Genomic DNA, 27023 nt, shown 5'->3' with positions numbered 1-27023 from the left:
ACAGAAAAAAATGACAAACATGAACTTTTAGAGGAGCCCCACATGTTAGGTAGGGTTCCCCTAGTGGTAGCAGGGGATTTTAATTGTGTTTTATCCAGAAATGATAGAAAGAGGGCAACAGATGATTTTAATGTTGATAAAACATCGGTTTTATTGCAAAATTTAGTCAAGGATTTTAAGTTAGTTGACTGCTTTAAACAACTGCATCAAAGAGAGGATGGCTTCATCTGGTTCAGTGGTGATGGCGCCAAAGCCTCTCGAATTGACTATGTTTTTACAAGGGACTGCCCACAAACCGATGCAACATTGACCCCTCTCTTCTTTTCTGATCACATGATGCTGTCTTGCACCCTTTCACTTTCCATGGGTGTGACGGTAGGAGGAGGGCTGTGGAAGCTGAACTGTTCCCTATTAGAGGATGAAGAAGTGGTTAGAGAGTATAGGGAGCAGTTCAGCCAATGGCAGACCCTCCAACACTTTTATGATACACGTGCACAGTGGTGGGAAATGGTAAAGGACCGGACAAGACAGTTTTTAGGAAGGTAGGGAAAAGGAAAAAGATCAAGGAAAGAAGATGCATGATGGGGCTGCAGAAAAGACTGCAGAGATATTTTAACCTTTTAAACAGTGGTTTGGATTTTACAGAAGAGATTAAAGAAGTAAAGAAAGAAATGTCAGTTTTATCAGAAGTTAAGAGTAGAGGTGTAATTTTAAGATGTAAGGAAAGAGAAATAGAAGAAGGGGAGAAATGTACAAGATACTTAAAAAAAAAAAATTATAACACAGGGTGGGTCAATCTCTACTTTAAAGACTTTTAGTGGGAGGGAAGTAAACAGCACAGAAGAAATCTTAAACGAAACAGAAAACTTTTATAATAACTTGCAAAAGAGGTTCACAATGGGGTTTTAGAGGAAGTTTTAACCTTTTTAAATAAAAGGTTAAGAGCCCAGATGTGCTTCTATCCCAGGATTTTACAATTTTAGAAATTCAAAAAGCTTTAAAAGATTTTAAAAAGGGGAAGTCCCCTGGCATTGACGGACTTCCCCTTGAATTTTATCTGACCTTCTGGGACATTTTAGCACACGAACTGTTGACTGTTTTTAAAGAATTTGAGACTCTTGACAGACTTCCTGACAGCTTTAGAGTAGGGATAGTTTCATTATTACACAAAAAAGGAGACAAGACTGACTTGAAGAACTGGCGACCAATCACGCTTTTAAATTTCAATTGTAAACTTTTTAGTAAGATTTTAGCGACACGCATGTCGACTGTTTTAGAGGACGTGATCCACCTGGATCAAGCTTGTGCTGTGCCTGGAAGAAAGATAGCAGACAACCTAGTGCTGATTAGAGACGCCATCTGTTACGCAAGAGACAGAAATATTCGGCTAGTAGTCCTAAATTTAAACTTTGAAAAAGCATTTGATCGCATCTCGCACCAATACCTCTTCCAGGTACTGGAGAAAATGGGGTTTCCAGAGAGGTTTATAGCCTTGGTGGGACTGCTGTACAAGGGAATAGTCAGCAAAATTCTAATAAATGGGCATCTTTCCAAAGCTGTGAACATACACAGTGGTGTCCGTCAGGGATGTCCTTTATCTCCTCTTCTGTATGTGGCTTGCATCGAGCCACTGGCACAGATCTTGAGAAGGGACAAATGGATCAAAGGACTGGACGTTCCTGGGACGGGTGGACTGACGGCGACCTGTGCTTTATATATGGACGACGTAACTCTTTTAGCCATGGACGTTTTATCCATACGAAGAGCACTGGACTTGACTGACTGGTACGGTCGGGCCTCGGGCGCCAAACTAAATAGAAACAAGTCCGAGGCCCAGCTCTTCGGGCCGTGGGGGGACGTGGACACAAGAGGACTTGATTTGGTTTTTAAAGAAAACGATTTTAAGATTTTAGGCGCTAAATTTGATAAAGACGGAGGTGGACGAGAAAACTGGACTGACTTGCTAGGGAAAGCTAGGAAAAGACTAGGGTTTTGGGGACTAAGACAGTTGACAACTGAAGGTAAAATTTTAATTTTTAAATCTGTTATTTTACCTCTAATGTCACTTGTTTGTTCTGTTTTTATCCCACCTAGGGAATTCCTGATGGACCTAGAGAGGGCGGTGTTTTATTTCCTGTGGGGGTCCAAGTGGGAGAGATTGAAGAGGGAGGTGGTCAAAAAGAGACCGGAAAACGGCGGAAAAGGCCTTCCAGACCCCCACCTGTTTTTAGGCAGCCGCTTCACCGCCCTCCACATAAAATATGCTGTGACCCCATCCAACGAGAACAAGACGGCAGCCATGACACGATTTTGGATGGGGTCTTACCTAAGGATTCTTAAGATTTTACCTGTAGATTTGAGAACACCAGTGTCTTTTAACCTGCCTAAAGAATATAGTTTTATAAAAAAAGTTTTTAAAGAAATACCTTTTAGAACAGCAAGATGTCACCATTTTAACTAACCACAAGCATCTTGTCTCTCTTGTGCAGGACCGGGAACCGGTGAGTCCAGTTCCAGGCCTCACACTAGGTGAGGCCAAACAAGTTTGGAGGAACGCTGCCCACCCCGCTCTCCAGAACAGGCACAAGGATTTATCATGGATGGTGGCTCATGAGATCCTCCCGGTCAGGGCGGTTATGCACTCCAGAGGCATGGCCAAAAACCCCATCTGCCCTCGGTCCGGCTGCAATTCCCCGGAGACTGTCCACCACCTGCTCTGGGAGTGCGGCACTGCACGGGACCTGTGGGCCAAGACCGGCCCCCTGTATTTCCCGTGCCTACCAGCGGGTGGGGCCCAGTTTGGGTACCAGCTCGCCATCCTTGGGGTGGGCCGGGGCTTGAAGGACATGACGGCACAGGAATTCACCTCGCTCTGGCTCACCCTAACGTCATCAAGGATGCCATCTGGGCCACCAGAAACCTGCTGGTAGGGAAGCGCGTTACGTTAACCCTCCATGCATGCGAGCTAAAGGTAACATCAATGCTGCAGGGTTACCGGACGACAATATTCGGACGGGGGGGCCGGGGTCGCATGAAGAGGGTCCCGGCAGGCACCGACCCTGGCTGCCCGTAGATGCACCCTCACCACTCTGGCTACAGGAACAGCGGGCCAGCGGGCCAGAGGAGAGGGGATCTCCGCTGAGCCCATGAAGCAGCATCTCCCATGCCTGTTCTGGAGAGTGGGGTGAAGGATAACTTGATAAGGACTCACCCCCGGTTTTGCACAACAGATGACTATTAAAGGCTATTAATCTGGGGTTTTTTTTTGTGTGTTTTATCAAATGTAATGGGTTTTATTGAACAAAAAAGATGCTTGTGTACTACTTTTAACTTGTGTTTTTTTACTTTTATAACGTTTAACACCTTTTATAACACATCACATACATGGAATATTTTAAAACAATGTTACATAAAATGTTTTTTTTTTTTTTTTACAAGATTGTAATTTTATTTTAAAACTGTGTATTTATTATATGTATTCTGGAATGTTTAAATAATAACAAAAATAATCTGTGTGTTTGAAAACGAAATGTGTTTGAAAAAGTAAAAATGCAAATATGAAAATGGTGACAATAAAACTTTTTCGAAAGAAAAAATTCTGTTCTTATCAGTTTAATATCTGATACGTCCCCCATCCGGGGACTACATATTAAATGGATTTTTAGATCACGGAGCTGGAGCCGGGGCTTGCTCCGTCCACTCCAAGCATCGGCCTGGTATTGCAGTGTCTCCAGGAACGGTGTGCTTTCCCTTTTTGGGGATTGCCGTTTATTGTGTCGAATAGCAGAACAAGGAATGAGATCTGCCATGCTGTGGTGTATTGCGAACTTTTTTCCTGATGCGCCCTCCTGGGGTCTTGGACTCTTCCACGAACGATGCACCCACCTGAGGTCTTTCACAGACGAGGTGATGCATCGAATCAGGTGTGTTTGGTTAAAGAGAGTCATCTAAAACCGGCGTTGGGAAGCACCGGCCCATGAGCTTGGCAGTTTCCAGGCCAGTAACGGAAGGCACCCGTCTTTCCTGGAGGGGGGCTAACCGTTGGTGTGGACGGTAGAGACGCAAATCGTACCTCTGGCTGACCGCCTGGGCCTTCATACTTACCTGGCAGGGGAGACACCATGATCAAGAAGGCGGTTCACCCAGGGCGAGGCTTGCCCATTGCACTCCGGCCATGCTGACCCCTGCGAATACCCCAAATGCGGGAATCTCGACTGCATAATTTATGGTAGTGGGGGACTGCGTTCGCGCTCTCCCCTGAAATTGTTGGTGAAACAAAGCAGAAGAGGTTTTTTCCAGGTTTTTTTTTGTTTTGCGTTTCAGAATGGGGAGTTCTGTCACATGCGAGGTATGTGTTGTGCGCTTGTGAAACAAAGTCAGTTACGCTTTTGAAAAAACGGACCCTGGTGGGTGGTTCAGTTCGAATATAGCACAGACCTTACTTTGAAAGTCGATTGGACTGACTGCAGCCTAGCTGTAGCTGTCTCCATGTTGTTTGGTTGTCCTTTTACAATTGGTATTAATTTTGTTGTCACTTACAGCGCCAACGAGTGGCCTGTCGCAGCGCCCTTTTTCACCTTGCTTCTGACTGATCCCCTGCACAGGTGTGCCGATTTGGGTGAAGGGATCTCATTCCTTTCTGGAGTTATAGCCATTCGAGTCATCTCGGACACGCCACCTTAGCACGTTTTGAGGTCCCCTCGCCAAGGTGAATGGAAATTTCCACTTTTTTGGGATGATTATTGACAGGCAGACTCCAGAGAAGCTTTCTGTGCTGCTTTGCGTGGGACTGGGCCAAATACCTGGCGTTGGTTGCAAAAGAAGGTTTTCGACAAAATCCCAAATACCCGAAAATTCCGTCAGAGCGACTAGCCAATCTGAGACCTGTGTCTGGTTCGGCTCGAGCCAAGGATTCCCATGACATAAGGCACGTGGCTCTGCAACGAACCGTTTGGGAGTGACGAGCGATGCCGTACTTTCCGTCGCTGCAGTGCCAGCGTCAGGCCGAGCGTGACGAGGCCCGGTGACGTTGCAGACAGGGGAGGGTACTACCATCCCCCAGCATTTTTAGGTCCCCCAGACTTACCAAAACCGAGATGGGTATCGCCGTGTCCCGCTTCCTCCCCGCTGCGTATTAGCGGCATCGCTTCTCGGCCTTTTGGCTAAGATCAAGTATCTTGTCATTTGGCAGTGTTGCGATCGCCTCTAATAGGTTATAGGGAGTGCTTTCTTATAGCACTTTCCATCTACCTTTCAAAGAGGTATATTGTATTGTTTTTAGCTGTGTTTTTTGTATTGTAATAAGTGTTGTGTTTTTGTAATCTCCTTTAGGTGAAAATTCTACCCAAAGACCTTGATTTAAGGTAAGTAATTTGTTTCTGTTGTCGTTGTTTTTCAATTGTATAGCTTTTTGGCGTAGTCTTTTAAGCTGTTGTTGCCTCCAAAATGTCGGCTGCTCGTGCCGGCGTGCGGAGGCACCACAGCGTGTGTTTTAATTTTCTAGAGAAAGATGGAAAGCTTGTTCAATTGTCTCGTTTGGACTTTTCCCGCAAATTTGTCCAGCAAACCTTGAAATTCAGTCCGCATGATTTAAATTGCATTTTTTCCCTCCCTTTCAGTAAAGGGTTTGATGTTAGCTTTAAATCTGCTAGTTTGTTGAATGACTTCTGGTCTAGGTTTGAAAATGTAAAGACCCACTTTTCCATGTTTAAGGTGGAGAAACTAACAGACAATACCCACAAAATGGTTATTGTCCGAATGTTCAATGAAACCGTTAATGGGGAAGATATATGTACTTGGTTGGGGAGATACTGCTCTGTGAGAGGACAAGCCATGAAAATGTTAGATGAAGATGGTATCTGGAACTGCTCTTGGAAAATTCCCGTTAAGCAGTGGGAAGATCCCCAGGGCTTCCAGGGCTTCCAGGGCCTGAAACATCTTCCATCAGTGATTGTGCTTGGAGAAAACAGAGGATATATATATTACCAAGGAATGCCCAAACTCTGCCGTAGGTGTGGAGTGGTTGGGCATTTAGTGGAAGCTTGCCAGAAGTCATTTTGTGGGAAATGCAGAGAAATTGGGCATACATTTGATGAATGTCCCAATGGCAGGAGTTGCAATCTTTGTGGAGAGTCTAACCATCTCTACAGGGACTGCCCCAAGTCATTTGCCAACAAGGTTAAAACAAATAAAATGGCCACCAAAGAACAAGAAAGAATGGAGAGAGAGGGGGTGGAGTTAATTTCAAATTTCCCGCCAAATCACATGATTGGTACAGACGAAAATGAGGAGATGGAACTCCACCAATCATTGCCTGGTAATGAAGGAGAGAAAAATGAACAAAGGGGAGGGCAAAGGGGAGGATACAGAAAAAAGCAAACGAGAACGAGAAAAAGTAGCTGAGGAAAACCTAGAAGAACAAGAAAAATCCAAAGATAAGGAGGTGAGTAATGATTTTCTAGGTGTTAAACTGACAAGTAAAAAAAGGAATGCTCAATCCTCCATCGAGGAGAAAAATGAGAAAAGGGACAGAGTGGGAATACCGTCCTTTTCCTTTTCTTCAGAGGATCTAAATCGGCTCTTTCCACTCGATTCTCCAAATGAGGTGTCCTTTTTATCAATAGAACTCCAAACATCCACCCCAAGAGCAAACTCAAGGGGGAAGCAGCTTCAATCCCCTGATTCTCCGACAATGAGATCAAGGGGAAAGCTTGTTTCACAGGACATGGATATTCATTGTAAATGATTTTAAGTAAATTTTAATGTCTTTTAAAACATCTTATCTGTCATTTTTAATTGTTCTGCTCATGACGCTTACACTCTCTACCCTGAATGTCAGAAGTGTGAGGTCACAATTGAGAGCCAAAACTGTTTTATCCTTCTTACAAACTCAAAAAAGTGACATTTTCCTTTTACAAGAATGTGCTCTACCCTTTGAAAAAAACTACAGGAGATGGGAAGAGCAATGGGGCCATTTACCATCGGTGTGGAGTGGATCCAACTATAACCGGGCAGACGGAATTGCAATTTTAATTAAAAATCCTTATATTCTGGTGAAGGGGAGCACAGTAGTGAGAGACGGTCGAGCACTTTTAGTAAATTTGTCTTTTTTAGGACATGAATTTAATGTGTTAAATATTTATGGTTTTACAGATAAGAATGACAGGAATGACCTTTTAGAAGATGTGCAGTCCCAGCTTTTAGGAAGGGCTCCAGTCATTTTAGCAGGGGATTTTAATTGCATCCTCAGTAAAAATGATAGGAAAGGTGCAGGGGATGATTTTAAAATAGACAAAACATCGATTTTATTGCAGACTATAATAAGATATTTAAATTTGACGGACTGTTTTAAAACCATGCATCCTGGAGAACAAGGACTCACCTGGTTTAGTGGTGATGGCACTAGAGCCTCCCGTATTGATCACATCTTCACACGGGACCTTATACCAGTAGATGCTAAATTAACCCCCGTTTTCTTTTCAGATCACACTATGCTTACATGCACCCTTTCACTTCCAATAGGTGTGACAATAGGTAGAGGACTTTGGAGATTGAACTGCTCCCTGTTACAGGATACAAATATAGTAAAAGAATTCAGGGAGCAGTACAGCCAATGGAAGACTTTAAAAGACTTTTATGACACAAATGCACAGTGGTGGGAAATGGTTAAGGGAAGGACTAAGACTTTTTTTAAATTGGCTGGGAAAAAGGAAAAAGATAAAGAGAAGATATGCATGGTGGGACTGCAAAAACGACTGCAGCGTTATTTTACTCTTTGTAACCAAGGTTTTGATTTTAACAAAGATATTCGCCAAGTAAAAAAGACAATGGCAGAACTATCAGAGATAAAAAACAAAAGAATTATTTTACAAAGTAGAGAAAGAGAAATAGAAGAAGGAGAAAAATGCACAAGTTATTTCTTTCGTAAAATAGTGAACAGAGGAAGGGCCATGATAGGTTTGAAAAACAAAGAAAATAACCTGGTGACAAGCACACAAAATATGTTAAAAGTGGTGGAAGATTTTTATGAGGAATTATATGGAGAAAAAGATATAAACAACGATATCTTAAAGGAGGTTTTAGAATTAATCAACAAAACAGTAATGGAAAGTACGTATTTGACAAAGGATTTTAACTTAATAGAAATGGAAAAATGTTTAAAACATTTTAAGGAAAGAAAGTCACCTGGAGAGGATGGCCTCCCACTCGAGTTTTACAAAACATTCTGGGATATTTTAGCACATGACCTTTTAGCTGTCTTTAATGAATTTTATGACTTGGATAAATTACCAGATAGTTTTAGGACTGGGACAGTTACACTTTTATATAAGAAAGACGATAGGACTGACTTGAAAAACTGGCGACCAATAACTCTCTTAAATGTAGATTGTAAATTGTTTAGTAAAATTTTAATGGTTCGGATGTCTTCAATTTTGGGGGATCTGATCCACCCGGATCAAACCTGCGCAGTCCCCGGGAGAAAGATCACGGACAGCCTCATTCTGATGAGAGACACCATCTGTTATGCGAGGGACAGAAACATTAGGCTCGCAGTTTTAAATTTAGATTTTGAAAAAGCTTTTGATCGGGTCTCGCACCAGTACTTACTCCATGTACTGCAAAAAATGGGGTTTCCAGGGAAATTCATAGCATGGGTGGGGCTGCTATATAAAGAGATAACCAGCAGGATTTTGGTGAATGGGCACTTGACAAAAACAGTAGATGTATGCTGCGGTGTACGTCAGGGGTGCCCGTTATCTCCCCTCTTGTACGTGGCATGTATCAAGCCCCTAGCACAGGCTTTGAGAAGGGACACATGGATCAGGGGACTGACTATCCCAGGGACAGGTGGACTGACAGTGAAGACCGTTTTATATATGGATGATGTGAATCTTTTATGTACCGACATTTTATCAATACATAGGACTATGGACCTGACGGACTGGTTTGGGAGGGCATCAGGGGCCAGACTAAACAGGAAAAAAACACAAGTACAATTTTTTGGACCATGGGAATCTATAGAAACGGAAAAGATAGAACTTGAAGTAAAAAAGATCGACATAAAAATACTTGGGGTAAAAATTGACCAAGATGGAGGTGGGAAAGGAAATTGGCAAAATACTCTTACAAAAATAAGGAAAAAAATGGGGTTTTGGTGATTGAGACAAATGACATTAGAAGGCAAGATTTTAATAATTAAATCTGTGATCTTACCTTTGTTTTTAATGCTGTGTTCTGTCTTTCATCCCCCTAAATGGTTCCTTTTAGCAGTGGACCGTGAAATCTTCCGTTTCCTTTGGTGTGGAAAATGGGAGAGGCTAAAGAGAGAGGAGATGAAGAAAGCTCCAAGAAACGGAGGAAAAGGAGTACCAAACTTCTTCTTGTTCATAGGGGCATACTATACTGCCCTACACATAACATATGCTACAAATACAAACACGACAAGCAAAACAGTTGCAATGAGCCGTTTTTGGATGGGCTCTTATTTAAGAGCCCTGAAATTCTTACCTACAGACCATACATTGCCAGTTGCTTTTAAATTACCCCCAGCATATGCCTTTATAAAAACTTTTTTAAAGAAGTTTCTTTTAGAACAACAAGATATTAAAATGTTGACAAATCACCGCTGCCTTCTCTCCCTTGTGCAGGAACGAGAGCTAGTGAGCCCAGTCCGTGGACTCACCCTCAGTGAAGCCCAAACAATCTGGAAGAATGTGTCCCACCCAGCCCTTTGGAATAGACACCGGGATCTGGCCTGGATGGCAGCCCATGAGATCCTCCCGGTCAGGGCTGTGATGCATTCCCGGGGCATGGCAAAGATTTCTACGTGTCCAAAGCCCGGTTGTGGCGCACCTGAGACTGTGAGGCACGCGCTCTGGGAATGCAGTGCTGCGAGGGACCTGTGGGCAACGGCTGGTCCCCTGCAATTCCCGTACCTGCCAGCAGGGCGGGTTCCGGACTATTGGACCGTAATAGGATTGGTGAGCCAGAGAGACCTGCCAGCAGAAACGTACACTAACCATTGGCTCACAATAAATTGTATCAAAGACGCTATTTGGACCTCCAGAAACCTGCTGGTAGGGAAGCACATGCAGGTGTCCCTACACACCACCCAACAGCTGGCAAAATTCAGGCAGCAGGAGTACGCCTCATGTTGCCAGTCGGACGAAGGGGCCAGAGCTTCACCAGAAAAGGTCCCTGCAGCCACAAGCCCTGACTGCCCGTAGATGCCCCAAGTTGTAAAGTGGAGCAGCGGTGCCTTGGTTCAAGAGGATCTCCACTGGGGTCATGAAGTCAGGTCTCGGTGTCTCTGTTTCTTGAGGGCTGAAAGGACAGAAAATTCCGCACTTGCTACAATTTTTCCCTTCTTCCATGCACAAGAGTGTCATATAGACAAAGTTTCCTTTTTTTAGTATATTAATCTTTTTAATTTTTATATATTTAAGTGATGTTTTAAACTGGGCAAATTCCAAATATGACTTGATGTATTAATCTTTATATATATTTTTTTCATTTTTTTTTTCATGCTACTACAAACTATACAAATATGTTCTATTTGTGTCTACCTACTTTACGACACATGTGAATATCTGTTTTTGATGAAAAATCTGTTCTTATACTATCAGATGTGTGCATGTTAAAAGAGTTTATTGTGACAATAAAACATTTAAAAAGAAAAAAAAATCTGTTCTTATCAGATCGCTTCTCGGCCTTTTGGCTAAGATCACGTATCTTGTCAGACGGTTGAGACTGCGATCGCCTCTTGGAGGTTTCCTGACTCGAGATCTTTTTATATCTTGAGTCACACAACTTCGAGAGGTACATTGAACTCTGCTGCTTCGGGCTCCAACAAGTTTTAAGGTAAGGTCTTTTAATTATTTATTTGGTTATTTATTGTTGTATTTATTGTTGTTTTAAGTTTTTAGGCTGTTGGTGCCTCCATCATGTCGGCTGCCCGTGCCGGGGTGCGGAGGCACCACAGCGTGCGTTTTTTATTCAGGCAGGTTGAGGGGAAGCTCCTTGGAGTGTCCCGTATGGACTTTTCCAGGAAGCTGATCCAAAGACCTTAGCTTTTAGATCTGACGACCTGAATTGTTTGATGACTCTGCCCTTGAACAAAGGATTTGATGTCAGTTTTAAAACCGCTTCCCTGCTTAATGACTTTTGGCAAAGGTTTGATTCAGTTAAAGCACAGTTCTCCATGTTCACTGTCGAGAAACTTTCGGATAACACACTTAAAACTGTGATTGTCAGGATGTTCAATGAAACAGTGACTGGAGATGATATTTGTGTTTAGTTGGGTAGATTTTGCACTGTTCGAGGCCAGCCTGTCAAAGTGTTAGATGAAGATGGCATTTGGACATGCTCCTGGCGAATTCCCATTAAACAATGGGAAGACGCTGGGGGCTACCAGGGCCTGAAACATCTGCCTTCCATGATTGTGCTCGGAGAGAACAGAGGCTACATACATTATCAAGGAATGCCCAAACTCTGCAGGAATGTTGCAGGTTTGGTCATCTCGCTGAAGCATGCCAAGAGTTAGTATGTGGGAAGTGTAGAGAAATTGGTCACAGTTTTGATGATTGTACCAATGGCAGACGGTGTAATCTTTGTGGAGAAACAAACCAACTCTACAGAGACTGCCCTAAAAGTTTTGCCAACAAGCTCAAAATGGCCGCCCCACATGGGCAACAAACGAATGAACAAAGGAAAGAGGAGGCGGTCCCTGAGGTTTTGGCGGGAATTTCAAATCCCCAGCCGGCCTCAGGGATTGGGCAGGAAGGAGGAAGTGGGGCGGCCACAGGGGCGGAGTCAGATATTGAACTGGAAAAAGTCACGGAAGGAGAAGTGAGCGAGGAAGAAACAAGCTCTTCCCTAGAAACGGTGTCAGATTTGGTGCAGGAATCCAGTGGGAGTGAATTTGTGTGTTCACTCCCAAATGCTCAAGTGCAAAAAAGACCTGCGGGATCTCCTCTGGTGGAAACAGAGGAGAAAAAAGCTAGGGCAGCACAGCGGCTTGATAGTTCCGATTTGGAAGATCAAGAACGCATGTGGCCCCTAGAATCCCCAAATGAGGTTTCCTTTTTGCACATCAAGCTAAGACCATCGTCGCCTAGGGAGTTACAAGAGGGTTTCTCTGTAGCACCCGATGTGTCGAGCACCTGTTCTCCGGGCCCCAGTTCATCTGGGAGAAAGGAAGAGCAGGTGAAACAAGATAAAACATGATTTTAAGCATATTTTTGTAGTCTTTTAGTCTTCTGTTTAAATGTCTCATACTGTTTTAACCATACTGCTCATGGCCCTCACTATCTCTACCATAAATGTAAAGAAGTGTGAGGTCCACCTTGCGAGCACAGAGCATTTTATCCCTTTTAAAGTCTTTTAAGTCAGATTTGTTTTTACTGCAAGAGTGTGCTCTGCCCTTTTTAAGTAACCACAGGAAGTTGGAGGAGATGTGGACCATGGGGCCCTCAATATGGAGTGGCTCCAACTTCAACAAGAATGATGGTGTCGCTATTTTAATAAAAAATTCAAACATCATGGTGAAGGATAGCACTGTGGTGAGGGAAGGGCGGGCTCTTTTAGCAAACCTGACTTTTTTAGGGAGAGATTTTAAGGTTCTTAACGTGTATGGTTTTACAGAAAAAAATGACAGGTATGAGCTTTTAGAAGACCTGCAGCCCCACATGTTAGGCAGGGCTCCCCTAATAGTAGCAGGGGATTTTAACTGTGTTTTATCAAAAACAGATAGGAAGAGAGTAGGAGAAGATTTTAAGGTCGATAAGACATCGGTTTTATTACAAAGTTTAGTCAAGGATTTTAAGTTAGTTGACTGTTTTAAACAACTGCATCAAAGAGAGGAGGGCTTCACCTGGTTCAGTGGTGATGGCGCCAGAGCCTCTCGAATTGACTATGTTTTTACAAGGGACTGCCCGCCAACCGATGCAACATTGACCCCTCTCTTTTTTTCTGATCACATGATGCTGTCTTGCACCCTTTCACTTTCCCCGGGTGTGACAGTAGGAGGAGGGATGTGGAAGCTGAACTGTTCCCTATTAGTGGATGAAGAAGTGGTTAGAGAATATATGGAGCAGTTCAGCCAATGGCAGACCCTCCAAGACTTTTATGAGACACGTGCACAGTGGTGGGAAATGGTAAAGGACCGGACAAGACAGTTTTTTAGGAAGGTAGGGAAAGATAAAAAGAATAGGGAAAAGAGATGCATGATGGGGTTGCAAAAAGATTACAAAGATATTTTAATCTTTTAAATAATGGTTTTGATTTTAGCCAAGAAATAACAGATGTAAAAAAAGAAATGTCAGTTTTATCTCGTATCCAAAGTAAAGGTGTTATTTTAAGAAGCAAAGAAAGAGAAATAGAGGAAGGTGAAAAGTGTACAAGTTACTTTTTTAAAAAGATAATAACAAGGGGAGGGGCAATAACCAGGGTTAAGGTAGGAGGGAGGGATGCAAACACAACAGAAGAGATTTAAAAAAATGTAGAGGGATTTTATGAGGATTTGTATTGTAAAAAAGATGTACACAATGATACGGCAAGGGAAGTTTTAAATTTTTTAGTCAAGAATGTTAATGGCCAAAATAAGTTTTTATCCCAAGATTTTACTATTTTAGAATTACATAAAGCTCTTAAAGGTTTTAAAAAGGGGAAGTCCCCAGGAGCAGATGGACTTCCCCTAGAGTTTTATCTTACTTTTTGGGATATTTTAGCACATGAATTATTGGCTGTTTTTAACAACTTTGAGACTCTTGACAGACTACCCGACAGTTTTAGGATAGGGATAGTGTCTTTACTGTACAAAAAAGGGGACAGGACTGACTTAAACAATTGGAGACCAATCACGCTTTTAAATTTCGATGGTAAACTTTTTAGTAAGATTTTAGCGACACGCATGTCGACTGTTTTAGAGGATGTGATCCACCCGGATCAAGCTTGTGCTGTGCCCGGAAGAAAGATAACAGACAACCTAGTGCTGATTAGAGACGCCATCTGTTACGCGAGAGACAGAAATATTCGGCTAGTAGTCCTAAATTTAGATTTTGAAAAAGCATTTGATCGAGTCTCGCACCAGTACCTCTTCCAGGTACTGGAGAAAATGGGGTTTCGAGAGAGGTTTATAGCCTGGGTGGGACTGCTGTACAAGGGAATAGTCAGCAAAATTCTAATAAATGGGCATCTTTCCAAAGCTGTGAACATACACAGTGGTGTCCGTCAGGGATGATCTTTATCTCCTCTCCTGTATGTGGCTTGTATCGAGCCACTGGCACAGATCTTGAGAAAGGATAAATGGATCAAAGGACTGGACGTTCCTGGGACGGGTGGACTGACGGCGACCTGTGCTTTATACATGGACGACGTAACTCTTTTAGCCACGGACGTTTTATCCATACGAAGAGCACTGGACTTGACTGACTGGTACGGTCGGGCCTCGGGCGCCAAAGTCAATAGAAACAAGTCCGAGGCCCAGCTCTTTGGGCCGTGGGGAGACGTGGACACAGGAGGACTTGATTTGGTTTTTAAAGACAATGATTTTAAAATTTTAGGCGTTAAATTTGATAAAGAAGGAGGTGGACGAGACAACTGGACTGACTTGCTAGGGAAAGCTAGGAAAAGACTGGGGTTTTGGGGACTAAGACAGTTGAAAATTGAAGGTAAAATTTTAATTTTTAAATCTGTTATTTTACCTTTAATGTTACTTGTTTGTTCTGTTTTTATCCCACCTAGGGAATTCCTGATGGACCTAGAGAGTGCGGTGTTTTATTTCCTTGTGGGGGTCCAAGTGGGAAAGATTGAAGAGGGAGGTGGTCAAAAAGAGACCGGAAAACGGCGGAAAAGTCCTGCCAGACCCCCACCTGTTTTTAGGCAGCCGCTTTACCACCCTCCACATAAAATATGCTGTGACCCCATCCAACGAGAACAAGACGGCAGCCATGACACGATTTTGGATGGGGTCTTATCTAAGGACTCTTAAGATTTTACCTGTAGATTTGAGAATACCAGTATCTTTTAACCTGCCTAAAGAATATAGTTTTATAAAAAAGTTTTTAAAGAAATACCTTTTAGAACAGCAAGATGTCACCATTTTAACTAACCACAAGCATCTTGTCTCTCTTGTGCAGGACCGGGAACCGGTGAGTCCAGTTCCAGGCCTCACACTAGGTGAGGCCAAACAAGTTTGGAGGAACGCTGCCCACCCCACTCTCCAGAACAGGCACAAGGATTTATCATGGATGGTGGCTCATGAAATCCTCCCGGTCAGGGCGGTTATGCACTCCAGAGGCATGGCCAAAAACCCCATCTGCCCTCGGTCCGGCTGCAATTCCCCGGAGACTGTCCACCACCTGCTCTGGGAGTGCGGCGCTGCACGGGACCTGTGGGCCAAGACCGGTCCCCTGTATTTCCCGTGCCTACCAGTGGGTGGGGCCCAGTTCGGGTACCAGCTCGCCATCCTTGGGGTGGGCCAGGGCTTGAAGGGCATGACAGCACAGGAATTCACCTCGCTCTGGCTCACCCTTAACGTCATCAAGGATGCCATCTGGGCCACCAGAAACCTGCTGGTAGGGAAGCGCGTTACGGTAACCCTCCATGCATGCGAGCTAAAGGTAACATCAATGCTGCAGGGGTACCGGACGACGATATTTGGAGGGGGGGCCGGGGTCGCATGAAGAGGGTCCCGGCAGGCACCGACCCTGGCTGCCCGTAGATGCACCCTTACCACTCTGGCTACGGGAACAGCAGGCCAGCGGGCCGGAGGAGAGGGGATTTCCGCTGAGCCCATGAAGCAGCATCTCACATGCCTGTTCTGGAGAGTGGGGTGAAGGATAACTTGATAAGGACTCACCTCTGGTTTTGCACAACAGATGACTTTTAAAGGCTATAAATCTGAATTTTTTTTGTTTTTTTTGTTTTTTTGTGTTTTATCAAATGTAATGGTGTTTTATTGAACAAAAAAGATGCTTGTGTACTATTTTAACTTGTGTTTTTTTACTTTTATAACGTTTAACACCTTTTATAACACAACATAAACATGGAATATTTTAAAACAATGTTACATATAATGTTTTTTTTTGTTTTTTTTTTAACAATTTTGTAATTTGATTTTAAAACTGTGTATTTATTATATGTATTCTGGCATGTTTAAATAATAACAATAATAATCTTTGTGACTGAAAACAAAGAAATGTGTGTAAAAAAGTAAAAATGCAAATATGAAAATGGTGACAATAAAACTTTTTCGAAAGAAAAAATCTGTTCTTATCAGTTTAATATCTGATACGTCCCCCATCCGGGGACTACATATTAAATGAATTTTTAGATCACGGAGCTAGAGCCGGGGCTTGCTCCGTCCACCCCAAGCATCGGCCTGGTATTGCAGTGTCTCCAGGAACGGTGTGCTTTCCCTTTTTGGGGATTGCCGTTTATTGTGTCGAATAGCAGAACAAGGAATGAGATCTGCCATGCTGTGGTGTATTGCGAACTTTTTTCCTGATGCGCCCTCCTGGGGTCTTGGACTCTTACACGAACGATGCACCCACCTGAGGTCTTTCACAGACGAGGTGATGCATCAAATCAGGTGTGTTTGGTTAAAGAGAGTCATCTAAAACCGGCGTTGGGAAGCACCGGCCCATGAGCTTGGCAGTTTCCAGCCCAGTAACGGAAGGCACCCGTCCTTCCTTTCCTGGAGGGGGGCTAACCGTTGGTGTGGACGGTAGAGACGCAAATCGTACCTCTGGCTGACCGCCTGGGCCTTCATACTTACCTGGCAGGGGAGACACCATGATCAAGAAGGCGGTTCACCCAGGGCGAGGCTTGCCCATTGCACTCCGGCCATGCTGACCCCTGCGAATTCCCCAAATGCGGGAATCTCGACTGCATAATTTATGGTAGTGGGGGACTGCGTTCGCGCTCTCCCCTGAAATTGTTGGTGAAACAAAGCAGAAGAGGTTTTTTCCAGGTTTTTTTTTTTTTTTTGCGTTTCAGAATGGGGAGTTCTGTCACATGCGAGGTATGTGTTGTGCGCCTGTGAAACAAAGTCAGTTACGCTCTTGAAAAATCGGACCCTGGTGGGTGGTTCAGTTCGAATATAGCACAGACCTTACTTTGAAAGTCGATTGGACTGATTGTCTCCATGTTGTTTGGTTGTCCTTTTTCAATTGGTATTAATTTTGTTGTCGCTTACAGTGCCACCGAGTGGCCTGTAGCAGCGCCCTTTTTCACCTTGCTTCTGACTGAGCCCCTGCACAAGTGTGCCGATTTGGGTGAAGGGATCTCATTCCTTCCTGGAGTTATAGCCATTCGAGCCATCTCGGACACGCCACCGTAGCACATTTTGAGGTCCCCTCGCCAAGGTGAATGGAAATTTCCACTTTTTTGGGATGATTATTGACAGGCAGACTCCAGAGAAGCTTTCTGTGCTGCTTTGGGTGGGACTGGGCCAAATACCTGGCGCTAGGTTGCAAAAGAAGGTTTTCGACAAAATCCCAAATACCCGAAAATTCCGTCAGAGCGACGAGCCAATCTGAGACCTGCGTCTGGTTCGGCTCGAGCCAAGGATTCCCATGACATAAGGTACGTGGCTCTGCGATGAACCGTTTGGGAGTTACGAGCGATGCGTAACTTTAATGATGCGTAACTTTTTACGAGCGTTTGGACTTTTCCCGCAAATTTGTCCAGCAAACCTTGAAATTCAGTCTGCATGATTTAAATTGCATTTTGTCCCTCCATTTCAGTAAAGTGTTTGATGTTAGCTTTAAATCTGCTAGTTTGTTGAATGACTTCTGGTCTAGGTATGAAAATGTAAAGACCCACTGTTCCATGTTTAAGGTGGAGAAACTAACAGACAATACCCACAAAATGGTTATTGTCCGAATGTTCAATGAAACCGTTAATGGGGAAGATATATGTACTTGGTTGGGGAGATACTGCTCTGTGAGAGGACAAGCCATGAAAATGTTAGATGAAGATGGTATCTGGAAATGCTCTTGGAAAATTCCCATTAAGCAGTGGGAAGATCCCCAGGGCTTCCAGGGCCTGAAACATCTTCCATCAGTGATTGTGCTTGGAGAAAACAGAGGATATATATATATATATTACCAAGGAATGCCCAAACTCTGCCGTAGGTGTGGAGTGGTTGGGCATTTAGTGGAAGCTTGCCAGAAGTCATTTTGTGGGAAATGCAGAGAAATTGGGCATACATTTGATGAATGTCCCAATGGCAGGAGGTGCAATCTTTGTGGAGAGTCTAACCATCTCTACAGGGACTGCCCCAAGTCATTTGCCTACAAGGTTAAAACAAATAAAATGGCCACCAAAGAACAAGAAAGAATGGAGAGAGAGGGGGTGGAGTTAATTTCAAATTTCCCACCAAATCACATGATTGGTACAGACGAAAATGAGGAGATGGAACTCCACCAATCATTGACTGGTAATGAAGGAGAGAAAAATGAACAGGGCAAAGGGGAGGATACAGAAAAAAGCAAACGAGAACAAGAAAAAGTAGCTGAGGAAAACCTAGAAGAACAAGAAAAATCCAAAGATAAGGAGGTGAGTAATGATTTTCTAGGTGTTAAACTGACAAGTAAAAAAAGGAATGCTCAATCTCCCATCGAGGAGAAAAATGAGAAAAGGGACAGAGTGGGAATACCGTCCTTTTCCTCTTCTTCAGAGGATCTAAATCGGCTCTTTCCACTCGATTCTCCAAATGAGGTGTCCTTTTTATCAATAGAACTCCAAACATCAACCCCAAGAGCAAACTCAAGGGGGAAGCAGCTTCAATCCCCTGATTCTCCGACAATGAGATCAAGGGGAAAGCTTGTTTCACAGGACATGGATATTCATTGTAAATGATTTAAAGTAAATTTTAATGTCTTTTAAAACGTCTTATCTGTCATTTTTAATTGTTCTGCTCATGACGCTTACACTCTCTACCCTGAATGTCAGAAGTGTGAGGTCACAATTGAGAGCCAAAACTGTTTTATCCTTCTTACAAACTCAAAAAAGTGACATTTTCCTTTTACAAGAATGTGCTCTACCCTTTGAAAAAAACTACAGGAGATGGGAAGAGCAATGGGGCCATTTACCATCGGTGTGGAGTGGATCCAACTATAACCGGGCAGACGGAATTGCAATTTTAATTAAAAATCCTTATATTCTGGTGAAGGGGAGCACAGTAGTGAGAGACGGTCGAGCACTTTTAGTAATTTTGTCTTTTTTAGGACATGAATTTAATGTGTTAAATATTTATGGTTTTACAGATAAGAATGACAGGAATGACCTTTTAGAAGATGTGCAGTCCCAGCTTTTAGGAAGGGCTCCAGTCATTTTAGCAGGGGATTTTAATTGCATCCTCAGCAAAAATGATAGGAAAGGTGCAGGGGATGATTTTAAAATAGACAAAACATCGATTTTATTGCAGACTATAATAAGAGATTTAAATTTGACGGACTGTTTTAAAACCATGCATCCTGGAGAACAAGGACTCACCTGGTTTAGTGGTGATGGCACTAGAGCCTCCCGTATTGATCACATCTTCACACGGGACCTTATACCAGTAGATGCTAAATTAACCCCCGTTTTCTTTTCAGATCACACTATGCTTACATGCACCCTTTCACTTCCAATAGGTGTGACAATAGGTAGAGGACTTTGGAGATTGAACTGCTCCCTGTTACAGGATACAAATATAGTAAAAGAATTCAGGGAGCAGTACAGCCAATGGCAGACTTTAAAAGACTTTTATGACACAAATGCACAGTGGTGGGAAATGGTTAAGGGAAGGACTAAGACTTTTTTTAAATTGGCTGGGAAAAAGGAAAAAGATAAAGAGAAGAGATGCATGGTGGGACTGCAAAAACGATTGCAGCGTTATTTTACTCTTTGTAACCAAGGTTTTGATTTTAACGAAGATATTCGCCAAGTAAAAAAGACAATGGCAGAACTATCAGAGATAAAAAACAAAAGAATTATTTTACAAAGTAGAGAAAGAGAAATAGAAGAAGGAGAAAAATGCACAAGTTATTTCTTTCGTAAAATAGTGAACAGAGGAAGGGCCATGATAGGTTTGAAAAACAAAGAAAATAACCTGGTGACAAGCACACAAAATATGTTAAAAGTGGTGGAAGATTTTTATGAGGAATTATATGGAGAAAAAGATATAAACAACGATATCTTAAAGGAGGTTTTAGAATTAATCAACAAAACAGTAATGGAAAGTACGTATTTGACAAAGGATTTTAACTTAATAGAAATGGAAAAATGTTTAAAACATTTTAAGGAAAGAAAGTCACCTGGAGAGGATGGCCTCCCACTCGAGTTTTACAAAACATTCTGGGATATTTTAGCACATGACCTTTTAGCTGTCTTTAATGAATTTTATGACTTGGATAAATTACCAGATAGTTTTAGGACTGGGACAGTTACACTTTTATATAAGAAAGACGATAGGACTGACTTGAAAAACTGGCGACCAATAACTCTCTTAAATGTAGATTGTAAATTGTTTAGTAAAATTTTAATGGTTCGGATGTCTTCAATTTTGGGGGATCTGATCCACCCGGATCAAACCTGCGCAGTCCCCGGGAGAAAGATCACGGACAGCCTCATTCTGATGAGAGACACCATCTGTTATGCGAGGGACAGAAACATTAGGCTCGCAGTTTTAAATTTAGATTTTGAAAAAGCTTTTGATCGGGTCTCGCACCAGTACTTACTCCATGTACTGCAAAAAATGGGGTTTCCAGGGAAATTCATAGCATGGGTGGGGCTGCTATATAAAGAGATAACCAGCAGGATTTTGGTGAATGGGCACTTGACAAAAACAGTAGATGTATGCTGCGGTGTACGTCAGGGGTGCCCGTTATCTCCCCTCATGTACGTGGCATGTATCGAGCCCCTAGCGCAGGCTTTGAGAAGGGACACATGGATCAGGGGACTGACTATCCCAGGGACAGGTGGACTGACAGTGAAGACCGTTTTATATATGGATGATGTGAATCTTTTATGTACCGACATTTTATCAATACATAGGACTATGGACCTGACGGACTGGTTTGGGAGGGCATCAGGGGCCAGACTAAACAGGAAAAGAACACAAGTACAATTTTTTGGACCATGGGAATCTATAGAAACGGAAAAGATAGAACTTGAAGTAAAAAAGACAGACATAAAAATACTTGGGATAAAAATTGACCAAGATGGAGGTGGGAAAGGAAATTGGCAAAATACTCTAACAAAAATAAGGAAAAAAATGGGGTTTTGGCGATTGAGACAAATGACATTAGAAGGCAAGATTTTAATAATTAAATCTGTGATCTTACCTTTGTTTTTAATGCTGTGTTCTGTCTTTCATCCCCCTAAATGGTTCCTTTTAGCAGTGGACCGTGAAATCTTCCGTTTCCTTTGGAGTGGAAAATGGGAGAGGCTAAAGAGAGAGTAGATGAAGAAAGCTCCAAGAAACGGAGGAAAAGGAGTACCAAACTTCTTCTTGTTCATAGGGGCATACTATACTGCGCTACACATAAAATATGCTACAAATACAAACACGACAAGCAAAACAGTTGCAATGAGCCGTTTTTGGATGGGCTCTTATTTAAGTGCCCTAAAATTCTTACCTACAGACCATACATTGCCAGTTGCTTTTAAATTACCCCCAGCATATGCCTTTATAAAAACTTTTTTAAAGAAGTTTCTTTTAGAACAACAAGATATTAAAATGTTGACAAATCACCGCTGCCTCCTCTCCCTTGTGCAGGAACGAGAGCTAGTGAGCCCAGTCCGTGGACTCACCCTCAGTGAAGCCCAAACAATCTGGAAGAATATGTCCCACCCAGCCCTTTGGAATAGACACCGGATCTGGCCTGGATGGCAGCCCATGAGATCCTCCCGGTCAGGGCTGTGATGCATTCCCGGGGCATGGCAAAGATTTCTACGTGTCCAAAGCCCGGTTGTGGCGCACCTGAGACTGTGAGGCACGCGCTCTGGGAATGCAGTGCTGCGAGGGACCTGTGGGCAACGGCTGGTCCCCTGCAATTCCCGTACCTGCCAGCAGGGGGGGTTCCGGACTATTGGACCGTAATAGGATTGGTGAGCCAGAGAGACCTGCCAGCAGAAACGTACACTAACCGTTGGCTCACAATAAATTGTATCAAAGACGCTATTTGGACCTCCAGAAACCTGCTGGTAGGGAATCACATGCAGGTGTCCCTACACACCACCCAACAGCTGGCAAAATTTAGGCAGCAGGAGTACGCCTCATGTTTCCAGTCGGACGAAGGGGCCAGAGCTTCACCAGAAAAGGTCCCTGCAGCCACAAGCCCTGACTGCCCGTAGATGCCCCAAGTTGTAAAGTGGAGCAGCGGTGCCTTGGTTCAAGAGGATCTCCACTGGGGTCATGGAGCCAGGTCTCGGTGTCTCTGTTTCTTGAGGGCTGAAAGGACAGAAAATTCCACACTTGCTACAATTTTTCCCTTCTTCCATGCACAAGAGTGCCATATAGACAAAGTTTCCTTTTTTTAGTATATTAATCTTTTTTATTTTTATATATTTAAGTGATGTTTTAAACTGGGCAAAGTCCAAATATGACTTGATGTATTAATCTTTATATATATTTTTTTCATTTTTTTTTTCATGCTACTACAAACTATACAAATATGTTCTATTTGTGTCTACCTCTATAAAGTCCATTTTTTTTTGGAGCGTCCATTCAGGTATAAGTTTGAGGGCTCGTGTACGTGGGTTAAGGGGACCTGCGCGCTGACCCCCAAAAATTTTTGCCGGACGCGGCGTCGATGTCTGCCGGAGGATCTGGACCCCCGAGGGGCCCCGCGGAAGCCCACCCAAATTTGAGGCCCCTAAATGCCATTCAGCACTTCTCCACAGGGTGGCGCACGGAGCAGTACACCTCAGGTTTAAAACAGTGGCATTTTCCCGAATGGGGGGTGGACGATTTTTTTGCCCACGAAACCTATATTTGTCCATTTGACCTTTAAAGTTACAGAATGACCACGGAACCGATGCGAACCCCCGTCGGACCCCCAACCCGGGTCCCACGAACCCATTATTTGTCCATTTGACCATTATATTCACACAATGACTGCGGATCATCTGCGGACCCCTTGCGGACCCCCACCCTGGGTCCCACGAACCCAGTATTTGTCCATTTGACCATTATATTCACACAATGACTGCGGATCATCTGCGGACCACTTGCGGACCCCCACCCTGGGTCCCACGAACCCACTATTTGTCCATTTGACCATTATTTTCACACAATGACTGCGGATCATCTGCGGAACACTTGCGGACCCCCACCCTGGGTCCCACGAACCCACTATTTGTCCATTTGACCATTATATTCACAGAATGACCACGGATCACATGCGGAACATTTGCGGACCCCACCCCCTGGTCCCACGGACCCAATATTTGTCCATTTGACCATTAGCGTTAGAAATGGGCCTCGGTTGGACATTTTTTTCTGAGACATCCCAGGGGCCCGAAACTTGGAACGGTGGCTCCTGGGGCCTCCCCCAGTGAGCTTACGAAGGCCCGGGGCCCAAGAGCCCTTGCAATCAGTGTCCACGAACCCGCTATGCTTAACACATTCAAATAAATGGTAGGTGGGATTTTTTTAGAAAAGTCCCAGGGGCCCGAAATTCGGAACGGTGGCTCTTTGGGGCCCCTGGATCGTGCAGTCAAAAGCGCGGGGCCCTAGTGCGATGCACTTTTTTCCCTTTAGTGCTACGACTACGTGCTTCGGGGCCCTGGTTGAGGGGCCCCTGAGATGCCAGAATCTCAAATCTGGGGGCCCTACGACCTATCGTCTCCGAATTGTGGACGTCCCACCTCCCATCAAAACGCGTAACACTTTTGTGGACGTTGGGTCCCTTCTGTAACCGTTTGACCCCTAAAGAAGGTCGTAGGGCCACCAGACTTCTGTGCCTGGTCGAGGGGATCCCCTCGAGACACATATCCAAAATTCGGCCCGATCGGACCCTTGGGAGTCGTGTCCACGAATCAGCTAGGCCGAACGCAAGGGAATAAATGGCAGATGGGATATTTTTAGAAACGTCCCAGGGGCACGAAATTTGGAACGGTGGCTCCTGAGGGGCCCTAGAGCGTGCTGTCAAAAGCGCGAGGACTTAGCGCGATACACTTTTTTTCCTTGGTTCCTAGGGCTACGTTATTTTGGGCCCTGGGTGAGGGGCCCCTGAGATGCCAGAATCTCAAACCTGGGGGCCCTACGACCTACCGTCTCCGATATGTGGACATCCCACCTTCAATCAAAACGCGTACCTGTTTGGTGGACGTGGGCTCCCTTCTGTAACCCTTTGACCCCTTAATGAGATCGTAGGGCCACCAGACTTCTATGCCCGTTTGAGGGGATCCCCCCGAGACACATATCCAAATTTCGGCCCGATCGGACCTTGCAAGTCATGTCCACGAAACAACTATTCTAATACTGTAGAATATGCATAGAAAAAAGTTGGATTTTGGTTAATTTCCCCACATGTGGTGCATGTCCACCAGCAATTTATTTGATTGGATATGTGTCCAATTGCAGTTTATTAAATAGCATTTCTATATGAATATATGGAAAGTGGGATATGTGTCCACTTGCTGTTTATTAAATAGCAATTCTCTTACTGTTAATGAAAACACCTCTACTGTACTCAGCACGCTCAGCAGAGTCCATTCATGCCAGTTTTATCACATAATACTGTAAAATATGCATAAAAATTAATGTCCATGGGAGCACTACGGAGGTCCCGCCGAATAAATTGTAAAAGGACATTATTTAAAAAAAAAAACCTCCCAGTTGCCATTTATTCAGCGCGCCCTTCATAGTGGTTCCGTGGACAGATGAATTTTAGCGATTTCGTGGTTGAAGTCTCATCAGATGTACTCTGCAAGCTCCGAGGAATCCATTTTTGTAAGTTTTGTCCCATAATACTGTAGAAATGTACATAAAAAATTCATAGAAAAGTTCACCAAAATGTCACACAATTTGCCAAGCTGTAACTCCGCCAAAACGGGACCAAACTGCACCAAATTCTGGATTAAATTAGACCTTGGGGACCTCTATCCGACACCACCAGCCCCAAGTCCCTGAACCCCCGGGAGGCGGAGATACGGTGCCTCAAATTTGGTGTCCATCCAATATGAATAAATGGCAAGTGGGATATGTGTCCACCTTAGGTTTAACAAAAAGCAATTCTATTAAATTTGATTTAATTAAATATAGGCAATATTGTTGATCAAAACGCCTGCAGTGTACTCAGACATCTAAGCAGAGTCCATTAATGTAAGATCTATCCCATAATAATGTATAATTTCCATAGAAAAAATGTTGGATTTTGGTTAGTTTCACAACATATGGTGCATGTCCACCCTCAATTTATTTGACGTCATATGTGTCCACTTGCAGATTATCAAATAGCAATTCTACTTAACTTGATTTATTTCAAATGAGTGCAATATTGTTAATGGAAACACCTCTACTGTACACAGCATGCTCAGCAAAGTCCATTCATGTAAGTTTTATCACATAATACTGTATAATTTGCATAAAAATGAATGTTCACGGGAGCACTACGGAGGTCCCGCTGAATAAATTGTAAATGGACATTTTTTTTTAAAAAACCTCCCATTTAGAAATATGCATAGAAAAAATGTTGGATTTTGGTTAATTTCACCACATGTGGTGAATATTAACCAAAATGTTACACACTTTGCCAAGCTGTAACTCCGCCACAACGGGGCCAAACTGCACCAAAATCGGGTCAAAGTAAGACCAGGGGGACCTATATCCGACGACACCTGCCCCATGTCCCTATGACCCCGGGGATCAAAGTTACGGCCCCCCAAAATGTGGGATTTGAACCGGGATAACTCAGGAACCGGACCACCCAGGAACTAGAGGGTGGTCGCATACGGTAGGCCCCTCGACCCTCTAGGGATCCCCCGAATTTCAGCCCCGGGGTCCACCGCTTTGCGGAGATATTAGCAAAAAAATAGTACCATCCACCCCCCTCGCACCTACTCATCCTCAAACTGTAACTCCCCCACAACAGGGCCAAACTGCACCAAAATCGGGTCAAAGTCAGACCAGGGGGACCTCTATCCGACGCCACCAGCCCCAAGTCCCTGAACCCCCGGGAGGCGGAGATACGGTGCCCCAAATTTGGTGTCCATCCAGTATGAATAAATGGCAAGTGGGATATGTGTCCACCTTAGGTTTAACAAAAAGCAATTGTATTAAATTTGATTTAATTAAATATAGGCAATATTGTTGATCAAAACGCCTGCAGTGTACTCAGACAGCTCAGCAGAGTCCATTCATGTAAGTTTTATTACAATATACTGTAGAATTTGCATAAAAAATAAGGTCCACGGGAGCACTACGGAGGTCCCGCTGAATAAATTGTAAATGGAATTTTTTTTTGAAAAAACCTCCCATTTGCCATTTATTCAGCACACCCTTCCTAATTGTTCCGTGGACAGATACATTTTAGCGGTTTCGTGGTTGAAGTCTCATCAGCTGTACTCTGCAAGCTTCCAGGAATCCATTTTTGTAAGTTTTATCCCATAATACTGTAGAATTTTCATAAAAATGAGCATTGAATTTTGGCACACATGTGCACCACATGTGGTGCGAATCTCACTTTTCATTAAATAGCAACTGTATTTAACTTTATTTATTTCAAATGTGTGTTATTGTTAATGAAAAGACCTTTACTGTACTCAGGACACCCAGAGGAATCCATTCATGTAAGTTTTATCCAATAATAATGTAAAATATGCATGAAAATGTATGTCCACGGGAGCGCTATGGAGGTCCCGCTGAATAAATTGTAAATGGACATTTTTTTTTAAAAAAACCTCCCGTTTGCCATTTATTCAGCATGCCCTTCCTAATGGTTCCGTGGACAGATACATTTTAGTGATTTCGTGGTTGAAGTCTCATCTGCTGTACACTGCAAGCTCCGAGGAACCCATTTTTGTAAGTT

At 43.5% G+C, this 27023-nt stretch overlaps 2 non-coding genes and 2 pseudogenes across 2 annotated transcripts; all 4 read left to right on the top strand.

The window, feature by feature from the left end:
- Positions 1-3574: 3574 nt before the first annotated feature.
- On the top strand, positions 3575-3750 carry LOC132129850 (U2 spliceosomal RNA; annotated as a pseudogene).
- A 346-nt stretch (positions 3751-4096) lies between these two features.
- Positions 4097-4260, top strand: LOC132129827 (U1 spliceosomal RNA). The gene has a single exon (XR_009428600.1). It is a non-coding gene; the product is annotated as a U1 spliceosomal RNA (small nuclear RNA).
- An 11983-nt stretch (positions 4261-16243) lies between these two features.
- LOC132129860 (U2 spliceosomal RNA) lies at positions 16244-16418 on the top strand (annotated as a pseudogene).
- Positions 16419-16769: 351 nt separating this feature from the next.
- Positions 16770-16933, top strand: LOC132129820 (U1 spliceosomal RNA). The gene has a single exon (XR_009428594.1). It is a non-coding gene; the product is annotated as a U1 spliceosomal RNA (small nuclear RNA).
- Positions 16934-27023: the final 10090 nt, after the last annotated feature.

Source organism: Carassius carassius, chromosome 46 (assembly GCF_963082965.1).
Source record: "Carassius carassius chromosome 46, fCarCar2.1, whole genome shotgun sequence".
NCBI lineage: Eukaryota > Metazoa > Chordata > Actinopteri > Cypriniformes > Cyprinidae > Carassius > Carassius carassius.
Note: the sequence above shows the minus strand (reverse complement) of the source record. Positions and strands in the feature narration are given on the sequence as shown.